The 22,528-nt window shown below is 45.1% G+C and overlaps 1 long non-coding RNA gene across 1 annotated transcript; it reads left to right on the top strand.

The window, feature by feature from the left end:
• Window positions 1-18,996: 18,996 nt before the first annotated feature.
• On the top strand, window positions 18,997-22,022 carry LOC122945821. The gene is made up of 3 exons (XR_006391153.1): window positions 18,997-19,049; window positions 19,950-20,056; window positions 21,009-22,022. It is a non-coding gene; the product is annotated as an uncharacterized LOC122945821 (long non-coding RNA).
• The last annotated feature ends 506 nt before the right edge of the window (window positions 22,023-22,528 follow it).

Genomic DNA, 22,528 nt, shown 5'->3' with positions numbered 1-22,528 from the left:
TCATCTCGCGAGACGCGAGATTTCCTGTGAACGCGCGCACACAGGCGCGCGCGCTCACAGGAACGGAAGGTAAGCGAGTGGATCTCCAGCCTGCCAGCGGCGATCGTTCGCTGGCAGGCTGGAGATGTGATTTTTTTAACCCCTAACAGGTATATTAGACGCTGTTTTGATAACAGCGTCTAATATACCTGCTACCTGGTCCTCTGGTGGTCCCTTTTGTTTGGATCGACCACCAGAGGACACAGGCAGCTCAGTAAAGTCGCACCAAACACCACACTACACTACACCCCCCCCCCCCGTCACTTATTAACCCCTTATTAACCCCTTATGAACCCCTGATCACCCATGATCACCCCATATAAACTCCCTGATCACCCCCCTGTCATTGATCACCCCCCTGTCAGGCTCCGTTCAGACGTCCGTATGATTTTTACGGATCCACGGATACATGGATCGGATCCGCAAAACACATGCGGACGTCTGAATGGAGCCTTACAGGGGGGTGATTCATGACAGGCGGGTGATCACCCATATACACTCCCTGATCACCCCCTGTCATTGATCACCCCCCTGTCATTGATCACCCCCCTGTAAGGCTCCATTCAGACGTCCGTATGATTTTTACGGATCCATGGATACATGGATCGGATCCGCAAAACACATGCGGACGTCTGAATGGAGCCTTACAGGGGGGTGATCAATGACAGGCGGGTGATCACCCATATAGATTCCCTAATCACCCCCTGTCATTGATCACCCCCCTGTCATTAATCACCCCCCTGTCATTGATCACCCCCCTGTAAGGCTCCATTCAGACGTCCGTATGATTTTTACGGATCCATGGATACATGGATCGGATCCGCAAAACACATGCGGACGTCTGAATGGAGCCTTACAGGGGGGTGATCAATGACAGGCGGGTGATCACCCATATACACTCCCTGATCACCCCCTGTCATTGATCACCCCCCTGTCATTGATCACCCCCCTGTAGGGCTCCATTCAGACGCATGTGTTTTGGTATCCATGGATCCGTAAAAATCATGCGGACATCTGAATGGAGCCTTACAGGGGGGTGATCAATGACAGAGGGGTGATCACCCATATACACTCCCTGATCACCCCCTGTCATTGATCACCCCCCTGTAAGGCTCCATACAGACGTCCGCATGTGTTTTGCGGATCCGATCCATGGATCCGTAAAAATCATGCGGACTTCTGAATGGAGCCTTGCAGGGGGGTGATCAATGACAGAGGGGTGATCACCCATATACACTCCCTGATCACCCCCTGTCATTGATCACCCCCCTGTAAGGCTCCATTCAGACATCCGCATGTGTTTTGCGGATCCGATCCATGTATCCATGGATCCGTAAAAATCATGCGTACGTCTGAATGGAGCCTTACAGGGGGGTGATCAATGACAGAGGGGTGATCACCCATATACACTCCCTGATCACCCCCTGTCATTGATCACCCCCCTGTAAGGCTCCATTCAGACATCCGCATGTGTTTTGCGGATCCGGTCCATGTATCCATGGATCCGTAAAAATCATGCGGACGTCTGAATGGAGCCTTACAGGGGGTGATCAATGACAGAGGGGTGATCACCCATATACACTCCCTGATCACCCCCTGTCATTGATCACCCCCCTGTAAGGCTCCATTCAGACGTCCGCATATGTTTTGCAGATCCGATCCATGTATCCATGGATCCGTAAAAATCATGTGGACGTCTGAATGGAGCCTTACAGGGGGTGATCAATGACAGAGGGGTGATCACCCATATACACTCCCTGATCACCCCCCTGTCATTGATCACCCCCCTGTAAGGCTCCATTCAGACGTCCGCATGTGTTTTGCGGATCCGATCCATGGATCCGTAAAAATCATACGGACGTCTGAATGGAGCCTAACCAGGGGGGTGATCAATGACAGGGGGGTGATCAGGGAGTCTATATGGGTGATCACCCCCCTGTCATTGATCACCCCCCTGTCATTGATCACCCCCCTGTCATTGATCACCCCCCTGTCATAGATCACCCCCTGTCATTGATCACCCCCTGTAAGGCTCCATTCAGACATTTTTTTGGCCCAAGTTAGCGGAAATTTTTTGTTTGTTTTTTCTTACAAAGTCTCATATTCCACTAACTTGTGTCAAAAAATAAAATCTCACATGAACTCGCCATACCCCTCACGGAATCCAAATGCGTAAACATTTTTAGACATTTATATTCCAGACTTCTTCTCACGCTTTAGGGCCCCTAAAAAGCCAGGGCAGTATAAATACCCCACATGTGACCCCATTTCGGAAAGAAGACACCCCAAGGTATTCCGTGAGGGGCATATTGGGTCCATGAAAGATTGAAATTTTTGTCCTAAGTTAGCGGAAAGTGAGACTGTGAGAAAAAAACAAAAAAAACAATTTCCGCTAACTTATGCAAAAAAATAAAAAATTCTATGAACTCACCAGGCCCCTCATTGAATACCTTGGGGTGTCTTCTTTCCAAAGTGGGGTCACATGTGGGGTATTTATACTGCCCTGGCTTTTAAGGGGCCCGAAAGCGTGAGAAGAAGTCTGGGATCCAAATGTCTAAAAATGCCCTCCTAAAAGGAATTTGGGCACCTTTGCGCATCTAGGCTGCAAAAAAGTGTCACACATCTGGTAGCGCCGTATTCAGGAGAAGTTGGGCAATGTGTTTTGGGGTGTCATTTTACATATACCCATGCTGGGTGAGAGAAATATCTTGGCAAAAGACAACTTTGTATAAAAAAATGGGAAAAGTTGTCTTTTTCCAAGATATTTCTCTCACCCAGCATGGGTATATGTAAAATGACACCCCAAAACACATTCCCCAACTTCTCCTGAGTACGGCGATACCAGATGTGTGACACTTTTTTGCAGCCTAGGTGGGCAAAGGGGCACATATTCCAAAGTGCACCTTTCGGATTTCGCAGGCCATTTTTTACACATTTTGATTGCAAAGTTCTTCTCACACATTTGGGCCCTAAATTGCCAGGGCAGTATAACTACGCCACAAGTGACCCCATTTTGGAAAGAAGACACCCCAAGGTATTCCGTGAGGGGCATGGCGAGTTCCTAGAATTATTATTTTTTTGTCGCAAGTTAGTGGAATATGAGACTTTGTAAGGAAAAAAGAAAAAAAATGAAAAATCATCATTTTCCGCTAACTTGTGACAAAAAATAAAAAATTCTAAGAACTCGCCGTGCCCCTCACGGAATACCTTGGGGTGTCTTCTTTCCAAAATGGGGTCACTTGTGGCGTAGTTATACTGCCCTGGCAATTTAGGGGCCCATATGTGTGAGAAGTACTTTGCAATCAAAATCTGTAAAAAATGACCGGTGAAATCCGAAAGGTGCACTTTGGAATATGTGCCCCTTTGCCCACCTTGGCTGCAAAAAAGTGTCACACATCTGGTATCGCCGTACTCAGGAGAAGTTGGGAAATGTGTTTTGGGGTGTCATTTTACATATACCCATGCTGGGTGAGAGAAATATCTTGGCAAAAGACAACTTTGTATAAAAAAATTGGAAAAGTTGTCTTTTGCCAAGATATTTCTCTCACCCAGCATGGGTATATATAAAATGACACCCCAAAACACATTCCCCAACTTCTCCTGAGTACGGCGATACCAGATGTGTCACATTTTTTTGCAGCCTAGGTGGGCAAAGGGGCACATATTCCAAAGTGCACCTTTCGGATTTCGCAGGCCATTTTTCACACATTTTGATTGCAAAGTTCTTCTCACACATTTGGGCCCCTAAATTGCCAGGGCAGTATAACTACCCCACAAGTGACCCCATTTTGGAAAGAAGACACCCCAAGGTATTCCGTGAGGGGCATGGCGAGTTCCTAGAATTTTTTATTTTTTGTCGCAAGTTAGTGGAATATGAGACTTTGTAAGAAAAAAATAAAAATAAAAAATCATCATCATTTTCCGCTAACTTGTGACAAAAAATAAAAAGTTCTATGAACTCACTATGCCCATCAGCGAATACCTTAGGGTGTCTACTTTCCGAAATGGGGTCATTTGTGGGGTTTTTCTACTGTTTGGGCATTGTAGAACCTCAGGAATCATGACAGGTGCTCAGAAAGTCAGAGCTGTTTCAAAAAGCGGAAATTCACATTTTTGTACCATAGTTTGTAAACGCTATAACTCTTACCCAAACCATTTTTTTTTTTTTGCCCAAACATTTTTTTTTTATCAAAGACATGTAGAACAATAAATTTAGCGAAAAATTTATATATGGATGTCGTTTTTTTTGCAAAATTTTACAGCTGAAAGTGAAAAATGACATTTTTTTGCAAAAAAATCGTTACATTTCGATTAATAACAAAAAAAGTAAAAATGTCAGCAGCAATAAAATACCACCAAATGAAAGCTCTATTAGTGAGAAGAAAAGGAGGTAAAATTCATTTGGGTGGTAAGTTGCATGACCGAGCGATAAACGGTGAAAGTAGTGTAGTGCAGAAGTGTAAAAAGTGCTCTGGTCATGAAGGGGGTTTCAGCTAGCGGGGCTGAAGTGGTTAAAGAGTTTTCTTTATTTTCATGACTATGAAAATTGTAGATTCACACTGAAGGCATCAAAACTATGAATTAACACATGTGGAATTATATACATAACAAAAAAGCATGAAACAACTGAAAATATGTCATATTCTAGGTTCTTCAAAGTAGCCACCTTTTGCTTTGATTACTGCTTTGCACACTCTTGGCATTCTCTTGATGAGCTTCAAGAGTTAGTCACCTGAAATGGTTTTCACTTCACAGGTGTGCCCTGTCAGGTTTAATAAGTGGGATTTCTTGCCTTATAAATGGGGTTGGGACCATCAGTTGCGTTGTGGAGAAGTCAGGTGGATACACAGCTGATAGTCCTACTGAATAGACTGTTAGAATTTGTATTATGGCAAGAAAAAAGCAGCTAAGTAAAGAAAAACGAGTGGCCATCATTACTTTAAGAAATTAAGGTCAGTCAGTCCGAAAAATTGGGAAAACTTTGAAAGTGTCCCCAAGTGCAGTCACAAAAACCATCAAGCGCTACAAAGAAACTGGCTCACATGCGGACCGCCCCAGGAAAGGAAGACCAAGAGTCACCTCTGCTGCGGAGGATAAGTTCATCCGAGTCACCAGCCTCAGAAATCGCAGGTTAACAGCAGCTCAGATTAGAGACCAGGTCAATGCCACACAGAGTTCTAGCAGCAGACACATCTCTAGAACAACTGTTAAGAGGAGACTGTGTGAATCAGGCCTTCATGGTAGAATATCTGCTAGGAAACCACTGCTAAGGACAGGCAACAAGCAGAAGAGACTTGTTTGGGCTAAAGAACACAAGGAATGGACATTAGACCAGTGGAAATCTGTGCTTTGGTCTGATGAGTCCAAATTTGAGATCTTTGGTTCCAACCACCGTGTCTTTGTGCGAATCAGAAAAGGTGAACGGATGGACTCTACATGCCTGGTTGCCACCGTGAAGCATGGAGGAGGAGGTGTGATGGTGTGGGGGTGCTTTGCTGGTGACACTGTTGGGGATTTATTCAAAATTGAAGGCATACTGAACCAGCATGGCTACCACAGCATCTTGCAGCGGCATGCTATTCCATCCGGTTTGCGTTTAGTTGGACCATCATTTATTTTTCAACAGGACAATGACCCCAAACACACCTCCAGGCTGTGTAAGGGCTATTTGACCATGAAGGAGAGTGATATGGTGCTGCGCCAGATGACCTGGCCTCCACAGTCACCGGACCTGAACCCAATCGAGATGGTTTGGGGTGAGCTGGACCGCAGAGTGAAGGTGTCAGGAGGGTGTCAAGAACCACGCCTGACTCCGTTATACCCGGGTCAGGAAGTCGCAGCGGTTGGCTGCGCGCTCTATGTAAGATAGGGCTGTTTCCTTATGGTAGCTTTCTGGGTTTGCTTTGCAACCCTTTTTGGCTCACTCAGGGATCCGTAGCTCCTTCTCCTCAGCTGTTCCTTGTCCAGCACTCCCAACCTCCTTATATTCTCCTCTCACACTTCTCTGGTTGCCAGATATAGAGCTTCCTGCCTGGACTTCTATACTGACCCACTGGAGCTGTGTTGCTGCGTTCTCTGGTTGTTGGTCCAGAACGTTTCCCTCCGGATCCCTGTTGGACCTTTGTGGTCTGCTGTGGTCGCCCACCTGGGTTTATGTGTTTGTCTGTATTGTCTGTCCTCTCCCTGGTGTTTCCCTCTTAGTGTCAGTGGTGCGGACTAGCGATCCCACCGGCCCGTTCACTATCTAGGGCTCATTTTAGGGAAAGCCAGGGTTTAGGCACGTGATCGCCGCACGGGTGAGGAACCCGTCTAGGGACTTCAGGGCAGTCAGGTGCCAGCCGCAAGGTGAGTCAGGGGTCACCACCTTTCCCTCTCCCTTGGGCAGGGCTTTCCCTTTTCCCTCCCTGTGCGTGACGCCGGTCATTACAGAAGGCAAAAGGGCCAACAAGTGCTAAGCATCTCTGGGAACTCCTTCAAGACTGTTGGAAGACCATTTCAGGTGACTACCTCTTGAAGCTCATCAAGAAAACGCCAAGAGTGTGCAAAGCAGTAATCAAAGCAAAAGGTGGCTACTTTGAAGAACCTAGAATATGACATATTTTCAGTTGTTTCACACTTTTTTGTTATGTATATAATTCCACATGTGTTAATTCATAGTTTTGATGCCTTCAGTGTGAATCTACAATTTTCATAGTCATAAGAATAAAGAAAACTCTTTGAATGAGAAGGTGTGTACAAACTTTTGGTCTGTACTGTACATAAATAAACCATATACAATGCTGCCCATAATTATTCATACCCCAGGCAAATTTTGACTTAAAGTTACTTTTATTCAACCAGCAAGTAATTTTTTGGCATTATTGTGGGGGGGAAAAAAACATTTCTCAGCTTTTATTTACATTTGAGCAAAAAGTGTCCAGTCCAAAATTATTCATACCCTTCTCAATAATCAATAGAAAAGCCTTTATTGGCTATTACAGCAATTAAACGCTTCCTATAATTGCAGACCAGCTTTTTGCATGTCTCCACAGGTATTTTTGCCCATTCATCTTTAGCAATGAGCTCCAAATCTTTCAGGTTGGAGGGTCTTCTTGCCATCACCCTGATCTTTAGCTCCCTCCACAGAGGGATTCAAGTGTGGACTCTGGCTGGGCCACTCCAAAACGTTAATGTTGTTGTCTGCTAACCATTTCTTCACCACTTTTGCTGTGTGTTTTGGGTCACTGTCATGCTGAAATGTCCACTGGTGCCCAAGGCCAAGTTTCTCTGCAGACTGCCTGATGTTGTCGATGAGAATCCTCATGTATTGCTCTTTTTTCATGGTGCCGTTTACTGTGATTAGGTTCCCTAGTCCATTGGCTTAAAAAACACCCCAAAGCATTAGGTTCCCACCACCATGTTTGACAGTGGGGATGGCGTTCTTTGGGTTGAAGGCTTCTCCTTTTTTACCCCAAATGAAGGAAACATCATTGTGACCAAACAATTCAATTTTTGTTTCATCTGACCATAACACAGAAGACCAGAAGTCTTCTTCTTTGTACAGAGGAGCTTTTGCAAAGGCCAAGCGAGCTTTTGTGTGCCTTATCGGGAGAAGTGGAACCCAGCAGTGTGCAGTGTCCGTTGGATTGTCTGCCTTGAGACATTGCCACCAGCAGAGCCCAGATTCACCAGGATGGCCTTCGTGGTGATCCTTGGATCCTTTTTACCTCTCTAACTATCCTCCTGGCCAGCACAGGTGTCACTTTTGGCTTCCGACCACGTGCTCTGAGATTTTCCACTGTGCGGAACATCTTGTATTTTTTGCTGAAATGTAAATAAAAGCTGAGAAAAATTTTTTTTTCAACAATAATGCCTCTTGTACATCGTCTTATTATCTTTTGAAAGACACCTATGTCATTTCCCATCAAAAAATTACTTGCTGGTTGAATAAAAGTTACTTTAAAGGGCTTCTCTCACCCCCAAAACTCATTTTTCATTTTTGGGCATATTAAAATCCTTATTGGATGACTATTCCCTATATAGGGCTCTTTTACCTTGTTCTGTGGCTTGGTTTCACTAAAAATCAATCTTTTAAAATATGCAAATTACACATAGGCTACACTTACAGTCGATTTACCTACTCCATATATATTTTATACACATTTGTACCTAGCACTAAAGACATATTTCCATACACATTATATTCAGTGCTATCCAGAATACAGCGCCCCATACCTCTTACATGCAGTGACGTCTCCTTTGATGTAGGCGTTCTCTTTCCTCAACTTCTCCTTTCAGACCAGACACCCATGATGATTTTTCACCTATCTCTTGTCTCTGCAGTTTAACAAAAAGACATCTTAGGTTGCTACTTTTTCATCCTTCTTCTACCTTCTGAACAACTCATCCTGCCACCTCCAATACTAGGCCCGCTTTGCCCCCCAATACTATACTACAGAAACAGATAAACCCCCTGATAATACTAGTACCACACAGATAGTTCCCCTTCAATAATTATATAAAATAACTACGCCCAGCAAATAGTGCCCCCGACACTAATAGTGTAAACATTATGTCCCCCAATTACTACGGGGGGACCATTGGGAACATAATTGCTATTATGGGCACTATGGGAGCATTATTACATCTGGGACACAGTGGTAACATTATTGTTTGGGCACTGCAGGGTTAGTATTTAAATTAAGTGCAAATTATTACTATTGGTGGTACTTTGGGGAGCACTATTCAAACTGGCCACTTAAAATGTACAAATAATGTCCCTTTTAATGTGCGCCAGTACAAAAAATCCCCCTTAATTATGTGCACTAGTTAAGAATACTCCCATTCTGTGTGACAGTACAAAAAAATTCCCCTTTTAGTGCCTCCAGCTAATTTCCACATAGTGCCCCCATAATGTGTGCAAGTATAAAATACTCCTATAAAATTCCCCCAGTAAATACCCACATAGTGCTCCTCTCCCCTTCTCCATAGTGTCCCCATAATGTGTCAGTATAAAATGCCCCCATAGTGCACCTTCCCCATAGTGCCCTGCACCCTGCTGCTCACTCATAGTGATGAGCGGGAGGTGCCATATTTGATTTCGCAATATTTTGTGAATATTCGATTGAATATTCATCTTATATTCGTCGAAATCGAATATTCATCATTATTCTATTTATCGTGAATAATATTGTGAGTTTAACAGTATAAGGCAACTTTCCTATTGGTTGGCTATCTAGAATTAACAAAAATAACTAATATAGCGCTATATTCTCTATATTAGTTAAAGGGGTTCTGCACTTTCATTTAACTGATGATCTATCCTCTGGATAGATCATCAGCTTCTGATCGGCCGGGGTCCGACACCCGGGACCCCCGCCGATCAGCTGTTTGAGAAGGCAGCGGCGCTCCAGCAGCGCCGCGGCCTTCTCACTGTTTACCGCCGGGCCACCCGCCCACTGACGTCACGACTTGTATCAACTAGAGTGGGCGCGGCTAAGCTCTGTTCACTTGAATGGAGCTTAGCCGCGCCCACTCTAGTTGATACAAGTCGTGACGTCAGTGGGCGGGTGGCCCGGCGGTAAACAGTGAGAAGGCCGCGGCGCTGCTGGAGCGCCGCTGCCTTCTCAAACAGCTGATCGGCGGGGGTCCCGGGTGTCGGACCCCCGCCGATCAGAAGCTGATGATCTATCCAGAGGATAGATCATCAGTTAAATGAAAGAGCAGAACCCCTTTAATTCTAGCAAGCCAATAGGAAAGTTGCCTATGGACAGCTCTAAGTTGGATTCACAATGCGAGAATATTACTTTGCCTATTTTTTGCAATAAATAGAATAATGACTCAGTATTTGAATCCAACTTACAGCTGTCCATAGGCAACTTTCCTATTGGCTTGCTAGAATTAACGAATATAGAGAATATAGCGCTATATTCGTTATCTTTGTTATTTATATTTTATGAATATTCACTATATTGATATATATTGTTGTTTGAGAATATGACGAATATTCTAAAAAAACAAAGTTATAGCAATATAGCGAATATTCGTAAAATGCAATTTAGGTAATATAGTGCTATAACCTTTTTTTTCAAAGTTGTAATTTTTTCTTCAAATCTGAAGTCCATAAGAGAAAAAAATTACAACTATGAAAAAAAGTTTATAGCACTATATTACCTAAATTGCATTTTACGAATATTCGCTATATTGCTATATATTCTTGTTTTAGAATATGACGAATATTCTAAAAAAAAAAGAAGTTATAGCAATATAGCAAATATATTCGTTATTTAGAATATTCGTCTTTTTTTTTATTGTGTACTGTTATTCCACTTTGGCATACTCCTCCCCGACAAGCGTCCCCGTCACCATGGGAACGCCTGTGGGTTAGAACATGCCATCGGATCTGAGTTTTCACGATCGCAGGGAAAACTCAGATCCGATAGTATATCCTAACCCATAGGCGTTCCCATGGTGACGGGGACGCTTGTCGGGGGGGAGTATGCGAACAACTGTACAGATTGGAAAAAAATAAGGCGAATATTCTAAATAACGAATATATTTGCTATATTGCTATCTATTTGTTTTTTTGAATATTCTGCAATTTTTTTTTCAGATGAAAACATGATTCCGCCCTGCTTAAGTTGCTTGTGGGCCAATGACTCATTGACCCGCAAGCAAGAAGCAGTGAGGAATCATGTTTTTAGATGTAAAAAAATGACGAATATTCAAAATAGCGAATATACAGTTGTGTTCAAAATTATTCAACCCCCAATACTGTAAAGGGTTTTAGGGAATTTAGTGTACATTTGTAATTGTGTTCAGAATGAAATCTTACAAGGACTTTTTAAAGAACCAAATGCAACTAAAATGACATCAATTGTTTTTGTAATACAGTATTAAATGTTTTTTTGGTGATTTCTTCATTGACACAATTATTCAACCCCTTAAAGACTACCACTCTTAAGAACAGAGGTTCATTCAAGTGTTTTCGATCAGGTATTGAAAACACCTGTGGATGTCAAGGAGCAGCAATCAAGCATAATAAGCACCAATTAGGCAGATTTAAAAGGACTGTGATACTCAGCTCCTTCTAGACATTTACTGGTGGGTTTACAAACATGGTGAAGTCAAGAGAATGGTCCAGGAAGACAAGAGAAGAGGTGATTTCTCTTCACAGGAAGGGCAATGGCTATAAGAAGATTGCAAAGATGTTAAACATACCAAGAGACACCATAGGAAGCATCATTCGCAAATTCAAGGCAAAGGGCACTGTTGAAACGCTACCTGGTCGTGGCAGAAAGAAGATGCTGACTTCGACTGCTGTGCGCTACCTGAAGCGCAAAGTGGAGAAAAGTCCCTGTGTGACTGCTGAGGAACTGAAAAAAGATTTGTCAGATGTGGGTACTGAAGTTTCAGCTCAGACAATAAGGCGCACACTGCGTAATGAAGGCCTCCATGCCAGAACTCCCAGGTGCACCCCCTTGCTGTCTCCAAAGAATAAGAAGAGTCGACTGCAGTATGCCAAAAGTCATGTGGACAAACCACAAATGTTTTGGGATAGTGTTCTGTGGACTGATGAAACAAAATTAGAACTGTTTGGGCCCATGGATCAACGCTATGTTTGGAGGAGGAAGAACAAGGCCTATGAAGAAAAGAACACCTTGCCTACTGTGAAGCATGGCGGGGGGTCAATCATGCTTTGGGGCTGTTTTGCTTCTACAGGTACAGGGAAGCTTCAGAGTGTGCAAGGTACCATGAATTCTCTTCAGTACCAAGAGATATTGGATGAAAATGTGATGCAGTCCGTCACAAACCTGAGGCTTGGGAGACCTTGGACCTTTCAACAGGACAATGATCCCAAGCATACCTCCAAGTCCACTAGAGCATGGTTGCAGATTAAAGGCTGGAACATTTTGAAGTGGCCATCGCAGTCACCAGACTTAAATCCGATTGAGAACCTCTGGTGGGACTTAAAGAAAGCAGTTGCAGCGCGCAAGCCTAAGAATGTGACTGAACTGGAGGCTTTTGCCCATGAAGAAAGGGCGAAGATACCCGTAGATCGCTGCAAGACACTTGTGTCAAGCTATGCTTCACGTTTAAAAGCTGTTATAACTGGAAAAGGATGTTTTACTAAGTACTAAGATTGAATGTCACTTGGGGGTTGAATAAAACTAATAATGATGTGAGCACAGAAAAGACATTTGTGGTTATTTCATTATAAATGTTATGTTATATTTGTCTGACTTACAAGTGCCTCTTTGATTTAATTGTAAACAAGATGACTGAAATGATCAAAATCAATGTCAAACTGGCCAAAACACTCAATTTCAGTGGGGGTTGAATAATTTTGAACACAACTGTATACGGTAGCACTATATTCGAAATATTCGCAAATTCTCGAAGTTGCGATATTCGCTAATAAAATTAGTTATTTGAATATTCGCACTCAACACTCAAGGGCACCCAACTATCAGCAGATTGGAGACCCCAAAGTGCAGGTTTGTGCCATGAGGGGACAAACAGACAGCCTGAAAGAGCTCTAGAGCAGGGTTGGCAACAGTGAGAACTACAACCACTCTAACAGCCACCAACATCACTCCCATTCTCTCCATACTTCCATACCCTCCCCCTGTGGGTCAGCGAGCTGCACCTGTATCACAGATGGGGTTGGCACCTGGCTGGTATTCCACAAGCCAAACCAGTATCTTTGCTCATTCTGCTGGCAGTTACTACCAGTAAGGAATGGATGGCAAAGGTTGGCAAGGTACAGGGCTACCCACCCTATTTCTCCCCTCCTGGTAGGAGTGGGTTGGTCCTGCTTCCTGCCAGGAGGGGGAGTGTTTGTCCAGAGATAGCGAGGAGAAGAAGCACACTGCAGAGCTCCTGCTCCTGTAAGAGGTTCTCCAGAGAGATCAACTTGATTGTGCTTCAAGTGAATCCTTGAGAAGAAAGACAGCAGTGTGAACAGCTACCACCAGCTTTAAAAACACTGCTATGGGGTGAGGGATTATGGCTGACACCCATCACCCATAATACTACTAGGCCAGTACAATACAGTGCTAAATTGCAGCCAACCAACCTGCCTCCATATTCCTTACTAGTACCAGAAAATTTCTGGAAATTGCTGTTAATGAATGAAAAACTGTTTTATTTACTTCTGGCCTCATTCTTCAAAATGACCTTACCACTGCACAGATCCACAGGTAGCAACGGCGTGAGTGAGTACACAGTGACCCAACACTTCATCAGGGCTACTACCACTGCCATCTTCTGCACTGTATTCTCAGGGGCTTGCTGCACGTGTGCCTCTAATTGTATCAATTGGAGCAGAACTGCCACATCTTGTAAGAGCAACAAGGTTCCTGGGCTCCTGATCATGTGTGAAGGGGTGTTACAACCAGACAACTGAGAAGCTCTGACAGAGGCCTTTCAGAACCTCCTCCTTGAGTTTTCTTTGTTGTGGTATTCAGTTCCTCATCTCGTTAGCCTCTCTCAGCTGTCATGTAGTTGGACTGATTGCTTCCCTTTAAATTCCTCCCCATAATGCTTTTGTCACGAGGGTGTCAAGAGCCACGTCTGACTCCGTTATACCCGGGGATCAGGAAGTCGCAGCGGGTGGCTGCGCGCTCTATGTCTAAAGATCACGTTGTTTCTTTGTGATTGTTTTCTGTGTTTGCCTTGCAATCCTTTTTGTCTCACTCAGGGATCCGTAGCTTCTCCTCCTCAGCTGTTTCTTGTCTGTCACTCCCAACCTCCTTATATTCTCCTCCCACACCTCTCTAGTTGCCAGTTATAGAGCTTCCTGCCTGGACATCTATACTGACCCACTGGAGCTGTGAATCCTGGTTGTTGTTCCAGAGAGCTACCCTCCGGATCCCTGTTGGGCTTTTTGTTGTCTCCTGTTGCCGCCCACCTGGGATTATATGTTTAGTTTGTATTGTCTGTCCTCCCCTTGGTGTTTTCCTTTAGAGCTAGTGGTGCGGACTAGTGTTCCCACCGCCCTGTTCACTATCTAGGGCTCATCTTAGGGAAAGCCAGGGTTTTAGGCACGTGATCGGCGTACGGGTGAGGAACCCGTCTAGGGACGTCAGGGCAGCCAGGTGCCAGCCGCAAGGTGAGTCAGGGGTCACCACCTTCCCTCTCACTTGGGCAGGGCCTTCCTCTTTCCCTCCCTCTGTGTCACGTATGTGACAGTTACGCCGATCGTGATATTATAACTGGCCCTTATTTTTTGAGAAAAAAAATAAAAAAAAAATTTTCTCTCTACTTAGAATCCAATATGGATCCTATTGCTGCTTTGGCAAAACAGCTTCAAGGCCTGTCTTTGGAGGTGGCAGGATTGAAGGCGTCTGTCCTCCAACAGCAGCAGCAAATGCAGCAGACCGTAAGCCCAGCGGTTGCTATGGGTAACCAGGTTGTTACAGAACCCAAGGTTGTTCTTCCTGACAGATTTTCTGGGGGAAGGGACAAATTTGTGACGTTCCGTGAGGCCTGCAAATTATATTTTAAGCTGCGCCCTTACTCCTCAGGTAATGAAGAACAGTGGGTGGGGATTGTTATTTCCCTGCTTCAGGGGGACCCGCAATCCTGGGCGTTCTCTTTACCCCCGGGTTCCCAGGCTCTCCGGTCAGTGGAGGGATTTTTTGGGGCCTTGGGTCTCATATATGATGACCCTGACCGAGTCGCCCTGGCTGAGTCGAAGTTACGGAGACTCCTACAGGGAGATCGGCCAGCAGAGGAATATTGCGCAGAGTTCCGTCGGTGGGCTACGGATACTCAGTGGAACGACCCGGCTCTCAGGAGTCAATTCTGCTCTGGGTTATCTGAAAGGGTTAAGGATGCGCTTGCGCTGTATGAGACCCCCCTTTCCCTTGATGCTGTTATGTCCCTTTCTATCAGAATAGATAGACGTCTTAGGGAGAGATCGAAAATTCCTGAGCAATTGGTAACCTCTCCCAAGCAGCAGTTAGTCTGTACTGACTTAGATGAGCCTATGCAGCTAGGAGAAACTTCTCGTCAGGTCCGTCCTCCTGAGGTTCGCCGTAGGTGGGGGGCTTTTTTTTCTGTGGGGGGAGGGGTCATTTCATTAATGTCTGTCCCTCCTTTCTCAAAAACAGAAAAACCGTCGGAAAACTACTAACCCCAGGCTGTGCGGAGGATGGCAGCCGGGGGGTATACGTTTCCTCCATACGAACATCTCAATTTGTGTTGCCAGCGGTTATTGTTTTTGGTGTTAAGACGGAGTCTATTTCCTTTTTTCTAGACAGTGGAGCAGGGGTAAATTTGATAGATGCCCATTTTGCCCGCACTATGGGTTTGTCTCTCTGTACGCTGCAGAGACCCATTCCCATATTCGCTATTGATTCTGCTCCTCTGTCTCAGAGAAACCTCACTCACATTGTCCATAACTTACACCTTCGGGTAGGGGACCACCATAATGAGTGTCTTTCATGTTACGTTCTGGAGGGCCTTCCCTCTCCTGTGGTATTGGGTCTTCCCTGGTTGGTAGCGCACAATCCAGTGGTGGATTGGCAGGCCAGGGAGATATTGGAGTGGAGTGAGCATTGCAGAGAGAATTGCTTAAATAACAATTGCTTAATCGCCTCCATAGCTTCCCTACCTACATTTATTTCGGACTTTGAGGACGTTTTTTCTGAAAAGGGTTGTCAGAAGTTACCACCTCATCGTCCTTATGATTGCCCGGTTAACCTGATTCCCGGTGCAAAATTACCCAAGTCCAGGTTGTATAATCTTTCGGGTCCCGAGAGACAAGCCATGAAGGATTATATCTCCGAGAGTCTGGCTAAGGGACACATCAGACCCTCTTCTTCACCCGTGGCTGCAGGGTTTTTCTTTGTTAAAAAGAAAGATGGGGGCCTGCGTCCTTGCCTAGATTTCCGTGAACTAAACCGGATAACCATCCGAGACCCATACCCTCTTCCTCTCATTCCTGACCTTTTTAATCAGATTGCGGGTGCTAGGTGGTTCTCCAAACTTGATCTTAGGGGGGCCTACAATCTGATTCGTATCAAGGAAGGGGATGAGTGGAAGACAGCTTTTAACACCCCTGAGAGCCATTATGAAAATTTAGTCATGCCTTTCGGTCTGACCAATGCCCCTGCTGTTGTTCCAGAGAGCTACCCTCCGGATCCCTGTTGGGCTTTTTGTTGTCTCCTGTTGCCGCCCACCTGGGATTATATGTTTAGTTTGTATTGTCTGTCCTCCCCTTGGTGTTTTCCTTTAGAGCTAGTGGTGCGGACTAGTGTTCCCACCGCCCTGTTCACTATCTAGGGCTCATCTTAGGGAAAGCCAGGGTTTTAGGCACGTGATCGGGGTACGGGTGAGGAACCCGTCTAGGGACGTCAGGGCAGCCAGGTGCCAGCCGCAAGGTGAGTCAGGGGTCACCACCTTCCCTCTCACTTGGGCAGGGCCTTCCTCTTTCCCTCCCTCTGTGTCACGTATGTGACAGTTACGCCGATCGTGATAGCTTTACTTGGCGGCTTATACTTCTTCCTGGAGTGTGTGTGCATGCTGATCCTATTTCCCAGTCTGCTACTAAGTTAAGTGCTGTACATTTATCTGTTATTTTATGTTTGCTGGATCCCAGGTGACCCTGACTCCCTCCGTGTCTGGTGTAGGGAGCCGGTGGTCGTGTCCCCTCACTATTGTAGGGTGTTCAGGTGTTATATAGTCGAGGTACGTGGATATGCAGCCATCCACCTTTGGGATTTTTGCATAGGCTGAGCAGCCAGGGAAAGTGCCAGCTCTTGTGCAGGGGTCTCCCTTTTGGTTCCTTAGCTTTGGATCCAGTGAGTCATATATGCATGTTGCATTGTCTTGTTTCCTGTACACCGTCCGTGACAAGGGGCTTATATAAAGCTTTTCAGATTTGACCCAGACTATTTACTGATCCTGCTTTTTATCATGTTGCATAGACTCTGTCATCCCTGACCTTCGCTATGTACGCCCACACTTGAATACCACCTGCGAACCATCAGCATTTACTATTAGAGACCACTAGGAAGATGTCATCTGTGCAGACTACACCCTGCTAAGTCCTCAACCAGACTATCTACACAAAGAGGAAGGTAGCAATAAAAAGAGGAGCTAGAAGTGAAAGGTCACAGTGCAGAGATGTGTCACATTGTCAGTTCTGCAAAATATATTTTCAAAAATCCCCTATTCACATGCCGCAAAAATCGAACAACAAAAATAAAATCTGATTTTTTAATAGTTTTATTTAAGGGAATGAAGAAAATTATTTAATGGTGAAAAAAAAATTAATTAAAGGAAGCCAAATTCTGGGTGGTGGGGGAAATGGGAAATTAGAATTTTTCATCTTGGATGTACTCCTTTTCCATTCTCCTCTTCGTCCTCTTCTCCTTCCTCCATTCTTCTCCATTTGAGTATTGTGTGATTGTCACTTGGCTTATCAATAAGAACTTCTTTTAGTTCATCCTCATCCTCTTTGCATCTTTCCTTATTCATTCTAAAATAAGAAAATAATAAGACATCTGTAATAATCCAGTATAGAAGACAATGAGGCCATGTGGTGGAGGTGAGACAGTGGAGAGCTCTCATATAGACCCTCAGATACTTCTACCCTCATGGACAAGGTAGACAACCTGGTGTTTTCTAATGGAACACAATTCCGAACACAATTCCATCTTCTACCTATGATGGTGAGAGAGACAGAGAAGCCATTTCTAGTACAACATTGTCATCTGTGTGGAGGACATCATTCACTTACCTCAGAAAGAAACAGATGGCCCCAAGTAAGACGCAAAGGAAAACACTGACCAAGACAGTGAGCATCACAGTAAGCATCAGATCTACAAAAGAAGACATTGGGGTCATTTACTAAACAGAAATACAAAAAATTTGGCGTGTTTCAGGCACAGATTGCGACACAAATGTCATTTGCACTGCAATCTGCAACTTCTCCCTACTCATGCCAGGTCTAAAAAAATGGGTGTGGCGTGGGAAGGGAATGGGTCGGCAGCCCCGTCTCATTCATCATTTTCTATGCCCGGTTTAAGTGTAGAAAATGGTCTGATTGTAAGACAGCTGGGTAGTGGGGAAATTCCGGTCTTAATAAATGTGTCCCATAATCTGTATAAATGTGAACTATTCCATGTATAACTATATTATACAACAAAGGCATGACCCTTATTCATCTTAAGGTAAGTTATAGATCTCTACATAGGTCGGGAGACATTGGTTGGCAACATCGAGACCTGACCTCCTTCCAGGAGGGGATAGATTTATGGGAAATGATGCATCATGAGAACTAACTTTAAAGAATCAAAAATCTTTTCATTCTGTCATTTTATGGCCAGAAATGAGACTGTCCTGGTATGACATTTCTTCTAGATATGGAACCATTAATTACATGTATGATGCACCGAAGAAGGAAGGACAAATCCATGGTGTGGACTAATGAGAAGAAGAAACCGCAACCCACAATCTCATAAGAACAGACGTCGAGAGATAAAATTCCAGGACTTACCAGTATCCATGTCGCCTCTTCTCCTTTACTCTCTATCAAAGAATCTATTGACCGATCATCTGGTATACAGCCGACACGGCATTGTGACATCATCACTTCTGATAATAGTGCCCCTTCTAGAACGACTGCAGAATTGTGACATCATCATTAACCCTTGAGTAATCAGATTCATGTCCATAATGTGATACACTGGGGAGGAATACTAAGTGTAATGCGGCAAAACAATAGAGTAAAGGACATGCGCCAAATGTATTATGTGTATTAGACAATTTCCCAACAAGAGGTCAGGATAGGAGGAATTGTAAAATGTATCATATCTGTTACAGATATGAGCCAATATGGCATACAATATATATATATATGTGTAAAGGCCGATTTATTGGCCTGCATTTGTGGGAGGGGTGTAGCTGCCTTTATATCCGGCATACGCCCCTCCCTCAATGAACGTCTCGTCTTGTTTCTACCTACCACACGTGCAGGCAGGTGACAGCAGCGGTCCTGGCTCACGAGTCTGCGGTCAAAGGTGAGTATGCTGCCTCATCCAGCAGCCATGTCCACGTAGTCCGGCCGGCGGTGTTTCGGCTCCCCAAGGTGAGGGGGAGCACAACCGCACCGGAACGATCGGCAAGGGAGCTACGTGCGGCTCCCCACGCGACCATTCATCGTAGGGTTACAGGGGACAGTGTGTTCCCAACTCCGGCGCAGCCGTAAAGTCTTGCACGGGCCGCCGTGCAGTTAGATAGGAAGGTAGAGAGCCTGAGCTGGAGCAGGCTCAGTGGTCTATTAGTCAGGTCTGCCTGCTCCAGCTCAGTGCACAGGTCAGAACCCTGCTTGCTGGTGAAGATTAACCTCTTAGTGACCAAGTGTTTTTTCATCAATGTACTTGTATGAGGTCTTATTTTTTGCAGGACAAGTTATAGTTTTTAATGCACCATTTTAAGTACATGTACTGATTGATTAAAGCCAGCTTTTTTAGCTAAATCCTCCTTTGTTTAAGTCAGTGAAAGGCGTATTTATGGTCACTAAGGGGTTAAAATAAAATATTCAGTATATAAGGGGGGGGGTACATATGTGGTTTAGGCAATTATGTTAAGCACCCCTTTTGTAGTTTCTCAGCAGGCTTCTCTTTAAGTTGCAGCACATTGTGTCATATTTAAAAAAAAAAAAAAAAAAAAAAAAAAGAGGCTGAGGCTGTTTGTGTAGGTTAATCAGGATTTATTCTCAGTTTAGTACTATATTATAGTACTGCTACACAGCATGGTCTCACGCCGTATGATTCTTTGCACTAGGCTCAGTCGTATACGCAGCGCAGCGTTTGTTCCACTCAGTTTAGTCACTTTTGGTTTCCGCATTACTATTGTTTCGTTTTAATTCCTGTTTACGCTTGTACACTGGTGTTTCATGATTTGACGTTCGTTTCTAGGTCCGTGCTTCCCTTTTCTCGAGTATCGCCAGAGTTTTTCTTTCAGATCAGGGTGTGCTATTTTCTTCCTATCGCAGCTGTCAGTCTTCAAGGCTAATCCAGTTCGGGTAAGCGTTTGGTGTCTGTGTGTGCTAATTTCAGGCAGCGCAGTAGACGCATTGATTAACGCTGAGTTGGACAAAGGTTTCCTCATCGGTCCCCTTAAAACTCCCCCTTTTCAGCAGTGGCGAGTCAGCCCGGTTGGGGTAGTCACAGGCAAATTCAGCAAGAAAGGAAGACTCATCATTGATTTGTCAGCCCCGCATGAGTCCCATGTAGCTAGTCTCAACTCCCTCACCCCATCGGAGGAGGTTAGCATGAAGTATTCCTCCATTGACCAAGCCATAGCTATCATCATGCACTTAGGTCCTGGAGCAGCGTTATCTAAGGCGGATATATCCGACGCCTTTAAGCTTCTCCCGATCATGCCGGCCCTCTGGCAGTGGCATGGCATTAAGTGGAGAGACGAGTATTTCTTCTCTTCGAAGCTCACGTTTGGCTCTAAAAGCAGCCGGTGGCTATTCGATCAGTTGGCACAGGCCCTCCACTGGGTGTTAGAGAACAATGTACAGTGTGAGCATGTCATCCATTATTTAGACGACTTCTTGCTGATAGAGAGGCCAGGAGTTGCCCCAGTAGGTCTCAAGAAGCTTCTGAATTGTTTCTCTCGGTTAGATGTCCCAGTGTCCCCTAAGAAGGTTGCGGGTCCGTCCACTGTCATCACTTTCCTGGGCATTGTTTTAGACTCGCAAAACATGCTAGCGAAGTTACCCACAGATAAACTGAACAGGATCAGGGAAGTGATACACAGGTTCACGGTTACTACTGTGACCACTAAGGCCGAGTTACAATCACTGTTGGGCATGCTAAACTTTGCGGTTTGTCTAAGTCCTTACATATTATGAGTCTCCTAAGGCGTCTAGTACAACTTTCATTAATGCATCGTTTCCATTTCAGTTGTGCACACTTGCCTGGTACACAAAACGTGGCAGCGGAGCTAATACCTCCCTTTTCTTTCAGATCATGCCAGAAGCGGACATCACAGGTGCCATGATTCCTCCGCACGAGTCACTAGTCCTGGTCTAACTGAACACCTAGCTACTGCTCACATGTTGCTTGCTAAATCTCTCTCACCTAATACGGCCAGAGCTTACCACACAGGGTGGAACACATATTGTAGGTTCCAGGAGCGGTTCCCTCAGGGGCAGTCCAGCTTTGTAGAATACGTTCTTGCTTTCATAGGGTTTTGTCACTCAGAGTTGAAGTTATCCCATAATACGGTTAGGTCCTACCTAGCAGGGGTTCAGCACTTTCTGGCTGTGAGCTACCCGGATCGGGGTTCCTTATTCTCTGTCCACGCTGTTAAGGCCGCTTTGAGGGGTCTGGGTAAATGTAGCGTGAAAGGACGGGTCCGTAGACAAGCTATTTCAGGTCAGGTTTTACGTGATCTCTCTGACGCCTTAGACAAGGGTCCTTATGGTTTCCTCCTTAGCCTAGTGCTCAAAGCTGCTATTTATTTAGCCTTTATGGGTTTTTGAGACTTGGTGAGTTCACGAGCTCCTCCAACAGCAGTAAGTTCGTAGCGATTAGCCAACTGGTTCCGAGTGTTGAGGGTTTCTCTTTACTATTGCCAGTGTCGAAAACGTCACAGGTGGGTCCTCCGGCTCAGGTGTCATTCTTCCCCACAGAACACCGTTGGTGCCCCGTCAGTGTACTCAATCAGTTACTGGCAGCATTAGATGGCCTTGGGCCGAGTAGTCCATAATTGCTTTTCGGCCAATCGCCTCTCACAACCCACCAATTTGTGTCCCATATACGCCCTCTGTTGGCCAGCTTAGGTGTGGATCCAGCTTCGGTGTCGGGTCATTCATTCCGCATCGGGGCTGCATCCGCAGCTTCAAAAAATCAGGTGCCGACGCACGTCATCCAAAAGTTAGGTCGCTGGCGGTCATCGTGTTTTAGCAGGTATATTCCTCATCCTAAGGTCGAAATGTCGCTTGCTTTTCAGAATCTGGTTCTGTAATTTTGTGTTGTAATAAAGGAAATCCTACCTTTAAGTTTGCTGTTTTTGCCCTCTATTCAGGCGTCCCTACATCGCCGCGGTTACGGCATAATTCTAGCCGCTTTAGAGTTGAGAGGGCCGCAGATGGGGTCAGTTCCTTCTCGCCATCATTAACCCCGACCACAAGTGTAAAGGCCGATTTATTGGCCTGCATTTGTGGGAGGGGTGTAGCTGCCTTTATATCCGGCATACGCCCCTCCCTCAATGAACATCTCATCTTGTTTCCCCCTCCCACCCTCCCTTTCATATTAGCACTCTTAAGGGGATGCCCTCTATTCAGGCGTCCCTACATCGCCGCGGTTATGGCATAATTCTAGCCGCTTTAGAGTTGAGGGGGCCGCAGATGGGGTCAGTTCCTTTTCGCCATCATTAACCCCGACCACAAATACATATATATATATATGAAGAGGAAAAATGATGGCGGCACTGGAAAAACAAAAAGGGTGCTAGGTCCAGGGATGTAGCAGCTTACCCCGTC

The sequence above is a fragment of the Bufo gargarizans genome, chromosome 8, assembly GCF_014858855.1.
Source record: "Bufo gargarizans isolate SCDJY-AF-19 chromosome 8, ASM1485885v1, whole genome shotgun sequence".
NCBI lineage: Eukaryota > Metazoa > Chordata > Amphibia > Anura > Bufonidae > Bufo > Bufo gargarizans.
This window is presented reverse-complemented; position numbering and strand designations above follow the sequence as displayed.